General features: G+C 39.1%; 2 protein-coding genes across 2 annotated transcripts in view; one reads left to right on the forward strand and one right to left on the reverse strand.

Annotated features, from left to right (window-relative positions):
• The window catches only part of LOC109038362 (uncharacterized), a 378,939-nt gene that overhangs the window by 88,808 nt on the left and 273,585 nt on the right, over nt 1–16,546 (reverse strand). The window lies entirely within an intron of this gene.
• The window catches only part of LOC140225315 (uncharacterized), an 82,119-nt gene that overhangs the window by 60,528 nt on the left and 5,045 nt on the right, over nt 1–16,546 (forward strand). The gene's annotated exons all lie outside the window — the stretch shown is intronic.

A 16,546-nucleotide genomic window follows, 5' to 3' on the forward strand; every position in this document is an offset into this window, starting at 1 on the left:
GAAAAAATTCATTTTTGAGGAAAGTTATGACAATTTTTCTTTGAAATTCTCAGACTTTATACGTCAAATTACGCATGAAAACCTCTAGAAACTCGGCGGAGGAGAAACACTCACAACTTTTCCTGAAAATTTAAGATTTATTGAAGGGAATTTGGCCACGCCTGATGGCTCATACGACGTTCTTCCTTAGTACGGCAGATTGAGTCGCCGCACGGTGGAACGAGTCTTTGGAACACGTTGGACAATAAATTTTTGACAAAAACTGTAAAATTTTACGTTTATCTCGTTAAAATTTTAATTTTAAGGTGTGCTTTGTGTAGAAAATATAACGAGAAAACCAACGAAACTACTTTTAAGGTGATTTGATGGACGCCATACTTTGTGTCAGAACGGCATGCGATATATCGCATCAATTAGTTCCATGTTTTCAGCTACTCGTCATTTTTCTCGAATTTTGAGATCGCGATTCTGTTGTCAGTAGACTAAAGAATTCACCTACCAATTTTGACAAAGAAATTCAACGTAATAAAGGCGTGGGTTTTTCAGAGGAAAAATATCGCATTCGAGTGCAGTTCCGATACCAGTATCGACGGCTATATTTTTCCTCGAAAAAAACCGCGCATTTATTACATTGAATTTGTTTGTCAAAATTGGAAAGTGTATTCTTTGGTCTCCTAACAACATAATTGCGATCTCAAAATTCAAGGAGAATGACAAGTAGTTGAAAAAATGGAACCAACTGATGCGGTATATCGCATGTCGTTCTGACACAAAATATGGCGTCCATCGAATCACCTTAAAACATCAACATTTTATATCAATGAAGATATACGCTTCTAAAAAGTTTATAAATCATGTCGGACCTTTCCCATTGACTCGATCCAATGTGCGCCGTCCGATCGACCCTCCGAACTGAAATTCGACTGAAATTCGGCTGAAATTTGGCTGAACTCATCGGGGCCGGGAGTCGGCGAGAGCTCGGCGGCGCGCGCTTCAAACAAAGCAACAAACTACGTAAGACGTCTATTATAAGTTACACAGTGGAGTCCGTAAACTTTGGCGCAAACAAATTGAGGCCAAGATTTGCAGACCTGTCAGTGCTCGCCGCCTCGGCTTACAACTTCGGGGATGCGCCTCGCTGCACCGCTACTGAGTCTGCGGCCGCAGGGCCCGTGGGGGGGGGGGGGGGGGTTACGGGGGGGGGGGGGCAGGGGTTGGGTTCTGGGAATTTCGCATAAACAAGTTACGGATATGGGTCGCTCTCTCGCAGATTCATCCTCTGATTGTTTTCGTTAAGCACCTAACCGAAAACTGTCTCCGAGCTACGCAAAGCGCGGCGGGTCAGTTGCGATGGTCGGGGTTTCGGATTATATCATGGTTGACTTTTAGGGCTGGGTTTTTGAATTATTATTTTTCGACACCCGCTAAAAGACAGGTTTTTAAATAAAAAGAAATCCTTTCTGATTTAAGGTGATTCGATTGACGCCATATTTTGTGTCAGAACGGCATGCGATATATCGCATCTATTGGTTTCATTTTTTCAGTCATTTGTCATTTTTCTCCAATTTTGAGATCGCAATTCTGTTGTCAGGATACTAGAGCACTCACTTACCAATTTTAACAAAGAAATTCAACGTAATAAAAGTGTGGTTTTTTTAGAGGGAAAATATCGCATTCGAGTGCAGTTTCGATATCAGTATCGAATGCGAAGTTTTCTCTCTAAAAAAACACGCCTTTATTCCGTTGAACTTCTTTGTTAAAATTGGTAAATGAGTGCTTTAGTCTCCTGACAACAGAATTGCGATCTCAAAATTGGAGAAAAATGACGAGTAGCTGAAAAAATGGAACCAAATGTTGCTAAAAATTTCAGCTAAAAATTTCCATGTTTATATTTACAGTGTGTTGCTTATCTCGCCGTTAGATTAACCGAAATGATTCGGTTGAACAAATACATTTTTTTTTATCGAATTAACCGAAACCTCCAGGTTGCTCCAAGACGTTTCAGTCCGTGGCGTGCCGTGCTTTGCGATAGATCGATATATCTGCCATGTAAACCCATAGAGAAGAATCAATAAACAGGTTGTTCGCAAGGAAACCCTTAAAAATCGACCTTTTACCATAGCTCTGAAAGGAAAAATGTCAATAATCGATCATTCACGCTTGGCCACTAATTGTATGGAGCAGTGTCAGTTCTGCCGCACTAAAGAGGAACGCCGTATGAACATTTGAGAGTTGCCAAATTTCCTTCGATGAAATGTTCATTCTGAAGGAAAGTTATGAAAATTTTGCTTTGAAAGTTTCAGGAGCTCTAGGTGGCATCGCGAACAAAATTATCTGAAAAATTGGAAGAAAAATATTCTTAAGTTTACCAGGAAATTCGTGTTTTATCATAGGAAATTTGGCAATGTCAGAAGGTTTATATGGTGTTCTTCCTTAGTACGGAAGAGTTAGGCATGACACTTTCTCCAGTCCAGACAACCTACAGTCTCGATTAATGTAACCAAAAATTTGGTCCATCAACCAAGCACTCAAGAAGTAACTCAAAGTAATCCAAAGTATCCCTAAGTAACCACAGACACGGACTTTCAACTGTGTACCCTCCTGTGTCGAATGTTGACTTTCACGAGCAACTTTCCCATTCAATAAACATCATCGACGCATGATATGAGTTCGTGAGGAGCAGGCGATCTGGCAAATCGTCAATGCCCGCGGCCCGCTAACCGCTCAAGCGATCGCACAAAGTTGCGAAAGTCGAAAGTTCAAGCGCTTCACGTGAGCAGCTCTTTCACACATCTCTTGGCACGATGGAACCGTCAACTTCTTGTCCCTACCCCTTCCACCTCTCGCCCTTATCCTCTTTCGAAATTATGAACTCATCAAACGCGAGAGAGAACCCGCAAAAAGGCTCAGGGTAGTTAACTCACTATCCTGCGCAACTACTTTTAAGAACTGGAATAACCTTAAGGCAAACCTTAAGGCAAGTGATGGATCCTCTTGGCAAAGATGAGCCCTTAAAATGAGAACTTGAGATTCGGCCTGACGATGGAACGCCGTGTGAGAATGGGATGGTTTATTTTTCATTCCACCGCCTACGAGAAGTTCAAAAAATAATTGCACTTTTGACGGGGTTGAGCAAAATTAAGCCTCATCCCTGTTTAAATTGATGTTGATTCACTTTGCCCACTTTCCTCTCATGGTTTATTTTCTTTAACAGAGAACTAAAAAAACATGCCTCTTTGAATCCTTCCGTGAACTTTTCCTGTATTATAAAGAATCCGCTGCAAAAATGTTAAATTAAAATGTCCCGCGGAAAGTTCTGGTAGAAAAATAAAAAGTAGGAAGAAATTAGGCTACGTCTGGTGCGGTTAAGATTCCTGTGGTAATATCTATCAAATTACAGCTTTATCAGCTGAGAAGTCATTTTTTTTTCAAATCGTTCATCCTAATAACACACTGGAAAAAAGTTTGTTTTGGAGACATTTTATTTTAATCTTTGAAAAACAAATTTTTAAGAAATAATTATCAACTAGTATTAAGCAATTTTAGAAAACAACCTGGGTATCCGTAGTTTTAAAGAACCTCTTTAAAATATTAATAACATATTTTTTTTTATTTTTGGGTTTAAATGTAGAAATACAGATACTTGTTTTGAAGACTTCATTTTTAAAAGTAAATGTTAAAATTATAAAGGGGATATTTTTTCATTCATATTGCAAACATGGTTTTATAAAACCACTGAAGCATATCTTCAAAATAAATATAAAATGTTTTTAACACTTTAAATGCGTTTAAATGAAATGTATCCGGACGTTTCAATAATGTTTTGAAATGATTGAAAAATGACTTTAAGCTCTAAGCATTTTAAGCTCCTCAAACGTACATAGGCGTTTCTGAGATGTTTTGGTTTTTTTCCACAATTAGACGTATTTCTATCAAACGGAACTATGTGCATTATGACGTGAGCCCTGGTATGCATGTCTTCTTATGGGTCCCAGAGCTCATGAGTTAATGCACATAGTTCCGTTTGACAGAAATACGTCCAATTGAAAGAAACTTCTCTGAAACATTTCATCGTTTTAAAAATATTACAAAAGATCTTTTCAGCTTCATTCCGTGAGAAATGTATGTGGAACACTCTGCTAAAAAAATCGTAGCAAACTTATGTTAAACTTGTGTTTTTACCGTGACTCCAAACGCTCAGAGGCAAATGGACCACTAGAAAATAAGATGTCCTTTCAGCTTGAGATGGAAGGCGTGTGCCTTCGATTTTATTGGAGTAAGCGCGGATCAGAGGACAAAATATACACAAGTCTTCAATACATACTCAAACTTGGCGGTAATAATTAATCAGTAAGGAACAATCGCCTTTGAACAATCGGACATTGCCAAATTTCCTGTAATAAAATATTCCTCCTCAAGAGAAATTTTGAATATTACCCTTTGAAATTTCTGGCCACGTTAAATTAAAATTAGAATGAAATTTGGTAAAATATTCAAAGGAAAATATGCTTAAATTATTTTAAAAAAAATTGTATTTCATTGACAGAAATTTGGCAGGTCCTAAATTTTCATAGAGAGTTTCCCCTCTGTGCGACAGATGGGGCATGCTGTCAATAAATTAGGCGGTGAAGGCACCTCGTAAATCTGCCTAACACCCTCTCTCTCTGGTGTGATGTGACACCATAAAACGAGATACGATCAATCGTATTGGTGGGCAGTAAAAGTTCATCGATGCCGATGGAGTCCACCATTGAGAATGGTAATGGCTTTGTTAACGTGTTGTTTTTAGTACGCAGTTGGGGACATGCTGTAAATTTCGGGATGAATTTTACATCGTCCTGCTGCCAGGGAATTCCTCTCAATATCATGCTGAGAAACTTGATGTCAGGATGGATGTATTCATTTTTTACTTTTGTGTACGGCTCAACGATGGAAACTCCGTGGCGTGTGCAAGAGCCTGATGGAAAAATCCGGATAAGATGGCGATTTGCGCGCCGGATTCCGAGTCGGCTATCACGTCAAGCGTCTTGTGACGTCAGCGGGCTCAGAAGCCTTGAGTGACAGCATTAAGACTGGCTCTTAGGGGCGGCTCTTTCAAAGACTAGTCTTTGACTGCGCCTCGCGGGAAGGTGCGGCTGGTGGTGGGGGCGCCATTGAAGTGGCGCTTTTCACAGCTTGAGTCGTCCCAAATCTTCGCTAATTACCACCCACCATCATTCACCCGACAATTTTTAACCAGTCATTCTTTCCCGGGCGAGAGAAGGCTCGCTCGTAGAAACCTGTGTTTCTGCGCCGTAATTCAGCTCCTAAATCCGGTAAAAGCGCATAAGATATTGAAAATAAAAAGATCAGGGCAAGGTGGGGATTTCCATTGAAAATCCAGTGGGAGAGGGGGGGGGAGAAATAAGTAGAGTATCAATATCATTATTGAGGGATTACTTTTTCTGCTCGGTAATCTGTTAGGATCAAAATATATCTCGTCATAAACGCAGCTGCTCCATTTCCGCATGAAAATATTTCGTGTGATTGCTTTGATTTTTCCTCGTGAATATGCCGGTCTCGAGATGCCCGAAAATAACCTGGGAGCACAGAAAATAAACTTTTCACTCCTGCATCGGAAAAACACTCGTATGTTTTTTTTTTTTTTTTTTGAACCTTGGAGTCTGGCACTTTTCGGAACGAACTAGAATGCGTGCTTATCTTTTCAATGTAAAATTAAAAAACTAAAATATACGTATGACCTTTAAGACATCTTTTCTGCAATACATACAACGGAGTTTTCACTTCTTCGGATTTGAACGGTTTTGAAGCAAGACATTTGAGCTTCAGCTGTGCGAAATTGTTGGAAGCGCCGGCAAAATGAAAGGCGCCTTCATTTTTTGAATAGGCAATTTGGACATCCGTGAGACACGAATAGTTGCATCCAGGAGTTTGTCATTAACCACGTAAACTGAGGTGTGTTCATTGCAATCCTCAATTTTAATATCACCATTTGACCTTAATTTACAGTCACTCGTGGTTAAAACCTCGTCCTCAAAGTCATTTTTACCAAGCGCTCAGCCAATAGGGAGCGCTTTTTGATTTCAACCTGCCAATAGAATTCTAGAATAGTAGAGTGTTGCAGCGATTGGACGGTCTCAAAAAGTGGTGGAAGGTTTTCTCGACATTTTTCTAAAGTATAAACAAAATGTTCAACGATACCTCTGGGAATAAAACTTAATGTACATCAGCGGAAAATATGAATAATATTCCAAAAATTCACGTCACTGCGAATTATATACGAGGGTTATCCAGAAAGTAAGTTTACTTTATTAATATCTCCAAGACCAAAATGAATAGGGAAAATCTGCAAAAAGCGTTAAAACGCCTCGGCATTCTAACACGTTATTTTTTAAATTTATTAGAACTGGAGAAAAGTGGGTTTCTCTGAACCCACCCCCCCTTTCGCAAGGGGTCCAAAATTTCACGGAGGGTCATCAGCAAATGAGCTGCTGCATTTATCTTTCATCGCGAAAAATTTGGTTAAGAAATGGTTGAACATCATAAACAACATATAAGAAAGAATATTTTCCACCCAGGAAACAGCAGGATTGACCGTATTTACACTAATATCGGCTGCAGCCGAACCAAGGTTAACCAAATCATCGACGTTAACTCTCTCTTGCTGACTGAATTTTTCATGAGCCTTCACATCATCCCACCCGTTCTCAAAGAAATTTCGTCAAAGATACATTATTTGTAAAAATATGCTGCTTTTATAACATCTATAATTTAAATTATCCTGAATCTAAGCAGCTATGGTCGTATTTCTTGGTGAAAGACCGAATAATAGAGCGCAATTCAGACACCGAAACTAAATTCAGCGTTACAACTCTACGTCTTGACCAAATTTAGCTAATCATTTCAATGTGCTGCAGTCCAGACCCACTAATTATTATCGAAGTAAATCGAATCATGCCTGCTATTTTCTAGCTGACAAAAGTCTTTCCTCATGTTAAATTGATTTTCAACCTTCACAAAACCAGTATATAGCGATGGATACGGTAGCTCCGTCAAATTTTGGACCCGCGCGGTGGGGAGGGAGGTTCAAAAAAACCACTTTTCTCCAGTTTTAATGAATTCAATCTAAAAATCTGTAACGCGCCGGACAGCTGAGCGTAGTTGAGTTGAAACGTCTTTTACAGATTTTCTTTCTCTGTTTTAGTTTGGGAGACATTAAAAAGGTGAACTTATTTTCTGGACAACGCGCATGATTGAGAATGAAATTACTCGAGTTTCTCGGAAAATCCATTTATCATAAGAAATTTGGCAACATCAAACTATACACGCCTGATTTTTTTCTGCCGCATGGTTGCCTGTAATGTACTGAAAGAGATGATGAGTCTAGAAAGTTCTTTCGATCGGATGATGTAGAAATGGTGTGTGCAGATCGAAGATTAAGGCGCCTTCAATTCGAGTGATACTTCCAGGATATCCGTGAAGCTAGTTTAGTTGCGTGACCTAACTGAACCCAAGCGAACGCTGTTTCCATCGGTTCCCGAGCTTTGTGGCCGGTCAAAAAAATAAACTCGGACAAATTCGATGAAAGCAAAGACGAAATATTCATTTGAACGTTCCTGAAAACCCACTTTTCTCAAGTTTTAATGAATTAAATCCAAAAATTTCTACGCGCCAGAGAGCTGAGCTTAGTTGATTCTCAACGTTCTTTACAGATTTTCTTTTTCTGTTTTCGTTTGAACTTATTTCCGGGACGACGCGCATGATTGAGAATGAAATTACTCGAGTTTCTCGAAAAATCCATTTATCATAATTTGGCAACATCAAACTATACACGCCTGATTTTTTTCTGCCGCATGGTTGCCTGTATTGTACTGAAAGAGATGATGAGTCTAGAAAGTTCTTTCGATCGAATGATGTAGAAATGGTGTGTGCAGATCGAAGATTAAGGCGCCTTCAATTCGAGTGATACTTCCAGGATATCCGTGAAGCTAGTTTAGTTGCGTGACCTAACTGAACCCAAGTGGACGCTGTTTCCATCGGTTCCCGAGCTTTGTGGCCGGTCAAAAAAATAAACTCGGACAAATTCGATGAAAGCAAAGACGTAATATTCATTTGAACGTTCCTGAAAACCCACTTTTCTCAAGTTTTAATGAATTAAATCCAAAAATTTACAACGCGCCAGAGAGCTGAGCTTAGTTGGTTTTTAACGTTTTTTTTTACAGATTTTCTTTTTCTGTTTTCGTTTGAACTTATTTCCGGGACGACGCGCATGATTGAGAATGAAATTACTCGAGTTTCTCGGAAAATCCATTTATCATAAAAAATTTGGCAACATCAAACTATCCACTCCTCTTTTTTTCTGCCGCGTGGTTGCCTGTAATGCACTGAAAGAGATGATGAGTCTAGAAAGTTCTTTCGATCGAATGATGTAGAAATGGTGTGTGCAGATCGAAGATTAAGGCGCCTTCAATTCGAGTGATACTTCCAGGATATCCGTGAAGCTAGTTTAGTTGCGTGACCTAACTGAACCCAAGCGGACGCTGTTTCCATCGGTTCCCGATCTTTGTGGCCGGTCATAAAAATAAACTCGGACAAATTCCATGAAAGCAAAGACAAAATATTTATTTGAACGTTCTGGAATATTATTTTCTCACGAGGAAACTCATTAAACTTTTTTTTCGAAGTTTTGTGTGAATTTTTAACAGCTCGTAGATGTGGTATATACATGCCATTTTGGCTCCTGTCCGATTGTTTTTCGTGAAACTTGGATTAAAATGGTATGTTATGATTAGAATTTCGAATTTCTTGTCAAATTTTCAAAATTCACAAATTCAGAATGGCGGAAGTAGCCTAAAATATTGTATCGTCGCCTACCAGATCGAATGTTTTGTAACTCGGTATCTAAGGGTATGTTTTGACGTGGAACTTGAATTTTCAGTCCAATCTCCTAACTATGAAAATCGAAGATGACGGACGCAGCCTAATATGCCGTCTCGGCTCCTTTACCATCGATTTTTGGGGGAACTTGGGTGGCATGGGGGGGGGGGTATTTTTTTAACTCGAATTTTCAAAATTCGAAAATCCATTATGAAAAATGTAGTTCGACTATCACGCCAACTTCTATCAGTGAATTTGGTTCCGGTAAACTATGATGGATACCTTTTTTGAGCGTGTCATGAACTAATCATGGATTCATTTTGACTCTCACTGGAAAAAAATCATATAGGATCTTGAGTCCGGACTCAAGAAAAAGTACTCTTGATTCAATTGGATTTTAACTTAAGTCAAGAACCAAGCCTCTTAATTTGAGCGGATTCCCTTTTGATTTAAGCATAAATCTGATTTAATCAAGAGTATTTTTTCTTGTCAATGTTTTCAAGAGTCTGGACTCTAGATCCAATGTGTTTTTTTTCTAGTGCTCTTTAATTTTCCGGGTTCCTATATAAAGGAAAAGTGTAAAAGGGGAAAGAAAACGCTGTCCTGACAATTCATGGGTGAGGTTAAAAAGTCAAATTTTTCAATCCTAGGTCGGCGCGGCCGTTTGTTTTATCAAATCGAGCACGATCGAATAAATCAAAGGGGAATAAAGGATAAGCGGGAAATAATGAGAAAGAAATTACGAGCGAAGGAAAAGGGGAAAAGTTCCGGCGTCCCGGAAAGTTGTTTGACCCGACGCGAATCATCCGTCTCAGTTTGAAAGTTTGCGAGGGCTCGGATTAGAAAAACTCGCCGGGGATCGGGATATTGCGGGGACATTCTATTAATAAGGAAACGGGGATCTGGGGAAATTTCGCATTTACTCACTTAACCGTGAAATAATTCCACAAACAAACGGACAAAGCCAGATTTTACTCGCCCACATCGCCTCGTTCTCCGCTGGGGAGCCTCTCGAGTTCACGGCTTAGAGGACGCTTAAAATGCAATTCTAGTTTCTGGTTATTATAGCAATTTTATTTAAACACTCTTTCTTGTGCTCCTGCCGTGTGCGGCCAAGACTAAGTTAAGATCTCTCATAATTGAATCGTCGTATACATAAGACAGAAGCGAGATTATTCTAAAGTTTAGTCCCCAAGTCTCGGTTGAGAAATAACATGTTTGGGACCAGGGTAGCACGAAACGTAAGAAAGAAATGAAAGATTGGAAATTTCAGTGAAATATTTCATGAAATTTCACGAGGCTGTGAAATATTTCATATTTTCTAGGAGTTAGGGTATGCAATCCGCACTCAAACACACAAAAATAGAAGAAAGTCACAATTTTTTAATTTTGCGAAACGTGAGGGGACACCGGTATTTTTCAATGTCTTTCATAAATTCCTAGAATTTCATGAAATATTTCACGTGAAATTTCAATATTTTAATTTTTATGAAATTTTGCCACCCTGTTTGGGACCGCCCTCCAGGAGAGTGTCCATATTGAGTCTTCAACTGAACCACTAGACAAGGTGCGAGTTTTAGCAATATGACGTACCTAAATTTTCTCATCAAATTGCACGGAGAACACGATTTTTACAGTGAAAATTAGTGAATGTAACTCCTAATTCAAACTTCCCACTAATAAAAAAAAAAAAAAAAAAAAAAAAAAAAAAAAAAAAAAAATTGTTACGTAATTGAGTCAAACCGCTTAAGAAATCTACCTTAGATCATGAAAAAAGGTAATTTATTATTTATTTCATTTTCAGCAGAACAGCTGTATATGCTTTGATCTGCAAGTTTGCAAGGTTTTATTTTTAACCACACAGTTCAAGGTTAAAAAATCGGCAGAAAAGGTGCCGTTACCAAAAAATAATAAAAGAAATACTGTTCTCTGATATGATATTGTAGATTTCCCCGTGTTTTTTCAGGGATGAGTCAATTTTTGAGCACTAGCGTACGCTCACAATTCTATTGTTTTGCAAATTGGAAAAATGTTGCCGAATCAGTGAAATCGTTCAGTTCGTTTAAATTCAATTGCTGGATATTTAGGAACATTTTGAGTCTGAACGGTTACAATAGTTGTTGCAATTTTTGGTAACGCGCTGGTGTCAAAATCTCGTGGCCTTTATATCCCCACGGGGGAAAAAAATATCACAATCCCAACTATACTCCTGGCTGATTTTGGCGCCAGATGTAAGCGTAGTTGCACCAGTCAGAGGTACGGTAGAGTCTGCCGAAAGTGTGGTTGAATCAACCATACATTTGGCTAGTAAAACTACTCTTTTATCAGGGTGTCTAATATTTTTTAATTTTGAAAAATCCTGATAATTTCCTAATTTTTCCTGATATTGTAAAAAAAATTCCTGAATTTTTCATTTTGAAAATTCCTGATATTTTCCTGATTTTTCTCGACTCCTGGCACGGTAGGCAAAAAGCAGTAAGACTTTCTCCGCTGAGGGATTCGCGTATGAAAAATTCCTGATAAAAGGTCCGATTTTTCCGATTTTCCTGATATTTTCCTGATGTTCTCCTAATCGGCCAAATCTCCTGATATTTTCCGATTTTTTCGGTTTTTTCTGATGCTATACACCCTGTTTATGTGGCGCCAAAATCAGCCAGGAGTATAGTTGGGATTGTCATACTTTTTTTTCAGTGTCATCCGTCAAAAATTACGAAAACACGAGTCCAGCGCAGCCATGTTCGAGTGGTCATTCATTAACTGTCCGGCACCGGTGGTCAAGTTTAATAAAGACGAATCGGAACCAGCCTCTCCAACTCGAGCGAAAATCCACGCCGCATAAACGCGAAACGCGACGGATAAAACGCCGGCAACCGGGAGACCCGCAAGGAATACGCGGCCGTGTGTGGTAGGTTGCGTGCCGGCGGCGCTGAAGGCGCACAATAGAGCCGGATGCTGGACGGGTGGCAAATGAATGAAAAATGACGGCTCGAACCCGGACGAGAGTACAAATACGCAATAAATAATCCGGCCATTGACAGATTGTGCTCAGATTGTCCGTATTCGAACTATCAGCGAGGGGTTTGTTCGGTGTAAATCGGTGATTTTGTCGTGCGATCTGGCAAACTGGAAGCGCAGGTCCCACGGTTGAATGAAAGGAGGCCCAGTAGAATAGACGGTGTCAACAACTGCCGAGTGCTGAGCGTCCGATATGGGGGAAAATTTCTTTCTAGAACTTGGGAAAATTCTTCGGTGGCTGAGCCTATGGTATTTTAAAATATCCTCGTTTCCGCGAAATGAAGGAGCGTGACTTCGTTTCAAGCCTGCTCAATTAACTGCAAAAATTCTATTTTTTACAAAAATGATATGCCTGTGCAATTTCTGGCCAAAATGTTGCTGGCTTTTGCGTGCGATCAGATGAAAAATCGCTGAAATTTTTAGTCACAAAAGTCCGACAGGTTTCTTCCGGGAATTCATTCTGCAAGTAAGAACTTTTCAATATTGAGATACAGTTGCGTCTTTTCGTCTGAGAATCAAGGATGTGTGATTGTAAACGGGAGAAGAGACTAGTCAATCAGATTCAGAGATTTTCACGGAGAATTCTCGGCGGGTGTCCTACAAAAGATGAAACGAGCAGTTTAAAAAAAAAACTGTTCCAATGAAGTGTGTAATATTGCTTCATAATCCAGAAATTTCGTGTCTTGGCTATAAGATAGATTTGAATATAATACCCTCGTAACTATATTTTTTGAAATACAAAATTGGAAACGCAATATCATCGATTTTAGCATTTTCTACCGGTTGTTGCCCAAAACTACTCAAGGAACGCGCCTATATGATCCGGTTTCATGGGAAATACATTGAATTTTTGTTAAGTTAGGTCTCTTTCCCCTTTGAAGATCACCAATCTGCAATTTATGCTTGCGACTTTTACGAGAATGAAATTGAAGCAAGAAGTTGAATACAATTTTGAATGATCATTGAAACAAAACTTACTGAACACGAACTCGCTCAAAACGTCGAGACATCCTTTATGACACTTACCTGGAACAACATAATAAAGAATAATTAGAAGATATGCAAAATGCATAAACTAGCGGAGGATTAAACTTAAAATCCGCTAAAATATTTAAGACGGTAAGGAATAGTATCTGAAAGACAGAGAGGGAGAAAGAGGGTGTCAATGTATAAAAAACCGGGACTTATCATTCAGTGAAGAAAGAGAGGAACGATTCAGAACTTGGTTAAAGGCATCAGGTGTTGCTATGATATTACGACTAGCTCTTCACTGGGGAAAAAACTTTTCTGGTGACAACCATCGATTTTCAATTGGAAATATCTCTTCATGGTTTATTTTTCGCTGTACAATAATTGTTTTTCTCGGGCCAATGGATTCCTGTTGAATGACAAAAACGCATGCACAATCTTAGCGACACCTGCTAGAACTTGGCAAGCTTTGAATTTCTACCGCATTTGAAATAAAACTTATAACATATATATTAAAGTGGTTTTTTTTTAGGGGGGGGGGGAATTCAAGGTTTTGGACGCTTTGTTGTGTGTGCTCTGTTAATGAGAAAGTTCTGTTCCTCAAAATTTTTATCCTTTTCTCTTGCTAAAATTCATCAAAATTATCCCCATCTCGAATTACTCGCTTTAAAAAACTGATCAGGCAAACTAAATATAGTGCTTGCGCCAAACAAGTTACTGGAAGTGATCAAAACTATCAATGTTGATCCGCAAATCCTCAATCACATTCCTTTTAATCGGTCAAAACGTGTATTTTACCACAATTTCGCAAGCCTACATCCATATTTCAGCAGCTCGCGATTAAATCCTCGTGCCTACAGCCGCGTGCAAAAAATCTGTAAAAACGTAAAGTCTGCGGCTGACAAAGACGCCGCCGGCAAGACAGGAATGTAATTACTGTTAATCCAAGCGCCTAATATTTAAATGACCGTCGTATCTTGTCTTCCTCTGGGCGTTCCGACATTTATAAAAAGTTGCAGAAAACTCGTGGCACACTTTCGCAAAGAAGAAACGGAAAGACAGTAAAATTGAAGGCACACAAAGAAGTGGAAATGAAAAAATAATGAGTTCATTTATAATAGCTTTGAGGTCCGTCACAGTTACTTGAATAATACGCAGTTACAAAATCAAAATGCGGTCTTACTTAATTTTAAAAAAAAAGTTAAGGGTAAACGGATTTTTACGCTTTGAAGACCAGTCTTAAAACAAAGAGCTGAGCTAATCTGTGTGCGTCGGTTCAGCTAAATATTGAAACTTTAAAACAGCACGACAGGATTTCGAAAAACTGTGAGACAAAAAGAGAGGAAATTCACAGGGTGTAGGAGCTAATGGAAATGAAAACTAAAACAGCCTTGACGGTGGCCTCAGGTAGATAGAACTTTTTTCCTGTCAAATTTTTGCAGATGTAACCGTTTCGTTAGACTGACCTCATATGATAAATAAATCAAACAAATGAGACACACGTGAATCGCATCTACCAAAAAGGAGCCATCGCGATTACAGTGTTTTCAAAATTGTGGGAATTCTTCTTCTTTTTTTTAAAATACTCAATGTGTATACAGGAATAAAATTTACTTAATTATTTTCCTTGAAAGTTGGCAATTTTTTAGTGAAAAGCAAAAAAAAATGCTGTTCTGGGAATTCTTTTTAGATAATTATGGAGCTAAGCAACATTTTTACTACACTGTAATCCAAGTGTGATTCGTTTATACACGGATTAAAAATACCCAAGTTTCTGGTAGTTTAATGGAGTCTTGGTTCCTTTTCAGAAATGATTCCTGCTGTTTTCCCTCGAGCCTTGCTCTCATTCCAGGCTTGACCTCTTTTAAATTCATGAGTCATAGTGGCGAGGCGTCAATGATCGATAATAATCGATAATCATAATCGAAAAAATGGAAAAATAATGGTATAATGGAGAAATATCGATATTATCGATATTTCTCCATATCTAGCTGTCTATCTAGCTAAAGAATCAATTATTATTGAGGTATTTCGTTGCGGACAGCCTGTTTATCGATCCTTTTCCATAGGTTTAAATAACAGAGCAATCGATACCTTGCAACGCACGCAACCGATGAGTCATTTATGATGTCAGTCCTGGAATATTGCACGTGAGTCTTTCTTCGAATCTATCAGTGCAGATACACGACTAATTTTCTTAATGCTATACAATTAGGTAAAAAGGATAGATTAGTTCGGTCAGTCGATATGGGGGTCGAGGGATAACCGGGAAGTCTTTCTCTTGGAAATTATCGAGGACAAAAGTCTCAAAATAAGGACCATTTAAAAAAAAGCAGCAACAAGAAATCCCTTAAAAAATGTCTATTTCCGCGGCCCGGATCTTGGTCCGAAGAAGTAATAGCATCCCGGGAGAAAATCCCTCGGCAATTTATTTTTGTGGCGTCGGGTAAGTTGTGAACCCTCCCCCCCAAACCAAAATCCCTTCAATCCCCCGTCCTGTCGCCGGCCCTACGTCCTCGGACGCGAGGCTGGATGTCCTATTTTTCAACGCGCGGACATTAAAACGGATTCGTAGTCTAATTTTTTGCCGGCGCAGCGTCCTGTTGCCAAATCGTGCATGCAAACCACCTACACTGAAAAAAAATATCGGTGTATTCACTAAGAAAAGGGTAAAATTGCCAAGAATTCAGGGTTCTATTTGATTCCAGTTTTTTCTCGGTAAAATGACCATTTATGGCATTGGTAATTTTATCGAGAAATCTCGGTAAAATTATTGAACTCTCTCGGTAATTTTACTGGACCCCGGTAAAAACGCCAATATTTTGTATCGACTGTGGTAGAATTACCGAGATAAAATGGCAAAGTTGCCGGGAATTGATTACCAATAAAAGTGGTATTTTTACCTGAAAAAAAACCCAGTAAAAATACCGGTTTTTAGGTAAGTTTACCAGTCTGCCTTGGTAAAATTACCAATGATTGGTAAAAAAAAGTGAGATGGTAAAGGTACCAACGGACCTTGGTAAAAACGCCGAGAATTTTTTTTCAGTTTACAAACATCTTGAAAACTGCGAATGTCAAAGCCGGTTTGGCAACGTACCCGCACAGTATGCAAAAGAGCAGCAGATGAAATGAGTGTAGGGAGGGGGGTGATCTGAAAAAAGGCAGACGGGAGAGGGGCTATTAAATGAGATTGCCATAATTAGATGGTGCATTAGCTCTCACTCTCAAGTGACATGTTCGGAGCGATCGATCACGGGGACAATAACTAATTACTGCACGGCGGGTGGCATCTGTAAACTTCGTGTTTCCACCGATCGGGTGACTACGGAATAAAACACGCTGCGTCAATACATCGGGTGTGTTGTCAAATCCCTACCTCGTCGCTTCCTCGAACGAGCTAAATGGGTCCGCACACTAGAGATATACTGCCGTGATAGCGCAGTGAGCAGTAAGTGCAAAGTGGAGTTTTGAGAACGGGCTCAGAAACGTCTGACCGGAAAATTGTATTGAGAGCACTGAAAAAAAATTCTCGGCGTTTTTACCAAGGTCCGTTGGTACCTTTACCATCTCACTTTTTTTACCAATTATTGGTAATTTTACCAAGACAAACTGGTAAGCTTACCTAAAAACCGGTATTTTTACTGTTCTTTTCAAGTAAGAATACCATTTTTATTGGTAATCAATT

The sequence above is a fragment of the Bemisia tabaci genome, chromosome 8 (genome assembly GCF_918797505.1).
Source record: "Bemisia tabaci chromosome 8, PGI_BMITA_v3".
In the NCBI taxonomy this organism is placed as follows: domain Eukaryota; kingdom Metazoa; phylum Arthropoda; class Insecta; order Hemiptera; family Aleyrodidae; genus Bemisia; species Bemisia tabaci.